Below are 1,161 nucleotides of genomic sequence, written 5' to 3'. Positions count from 1 at the left end.
TTTTCCATCTCTGCCCTCTGTAGCACTCCAGGGTCTGGTTGACTCTATTCCACTGCTGCTGCTGCTGTTCCTTGTAGCCATCCCATGGTACTGGTATCTCTAGTATGCTGGGGTTTCATTGCAACTAGGCTTTGCCAATAGACTCTTATAGCCCCTCCCCCTTTTTTGAGTGTCATAAAAGTTTATTTAGCAAAAAGTTTCTTATGAAAATGAACATGACCTAATTCTACATCACAATCCAACAGGCCTTTGGGGAGGGACATACTGCTTAACACTGGTTAGACTGTTTCCAAGGCTTCTAACATTATGCTGCTGTTTCCTTGGATGACCACCATGCCCATGTTGTTCTGCTACCCGCTGGCTGCTATCTCCACACACTCATCAATCACAAGGTTCATAAAGGGATCAAAGTCCTGCAGTATTCCTTGGACATGCCTGACACCGTTTAACTTCAATGATAACTTCTTGTCCATAAACCTTAAACTTTTTGTTTCGAGACAGGGTCTCATTTTTTTAGCCTACACTGGTCTGGAACTCACTGTAATCCTCCTGCCTCAGCTTCCTGAGTATTGGCCCCATAGATAAGAGCCAACCACGCCCGGCTCCAATAGATCATTTTAAACCTATGAGTTTCTGGCTTCTCACAACCATGCACCTCGACTGCTCTCCTGATCCCTAACCATGTAGCCTTTGGCCGCCCACCTAAGAGAGTCCAGCTTTGGGAAGACAGAGGTACCAGGTACCAGCACTGCAGTAACCCTGCCAACCGGACCTCAGTGCCACTTCTGGCTCCCATGATCACTGGGACCAGAGGAGGTAGCCCAGGCTATACAGAAGGAGAAGGCTGACTCTACTCAATTCTTCAGTTCCAGAGGGTGGGCTTTGCTCATGGGTCTCCTCAGCAGGCTCAGCACAACAGGGAAGGAGTCTCATAGGCTCCCTTTATGGTGCCAAGCCTCAACTTCTTTGCATGACCCATTCAGTCCTAGGCTGTCAACTGCAACCAAGGCTACACTTTCACCAATGGCTTGGCCTCACACACTGCCAAGCTTCAGCTGTTCTCCACGACCCTGTCATGCCTTTAAGAGCATTACCATCTAGGTGATTCTTACATATTACTAAGTCCAGCTACAACATGAGCTACAATCCTGTCTATCTCTG

The 1,161-nt window shown here is 47.8% G+C and overlaps 1 pseudogene; it reads right to left on the bottom strand.

Annotated features, from left to right (window-relative positions):
• Positions 1–278: 278 nt before the first annotated feature.
• On the bottom strand, positions 279–890 carry LOC114615934 (annotated as a pseudogene).
• Between the last annotated feature and the right edge of the window lie 271 nt (positions 891–1,161).

Source organism: Grammomys surdaster, unplaced genomic scaffold, assembly GCF_004785775.1.
Source record: "Grammomys surdaster isolate TR1022 unplaced genomic scaffold, NIH_TR_1.0 202812, whole genome shotgun sequence".
Classification (NCBI taxonomy): domain Eukaryota; kingdom Metazoa; phylum Chordata; class Mammalia; order Rodentia; family Muridae; genus Grammomys; species Grammomys surdaster.
This window is presented reverse-complemented; position numbering and strand designations above follow the sequence as displayed.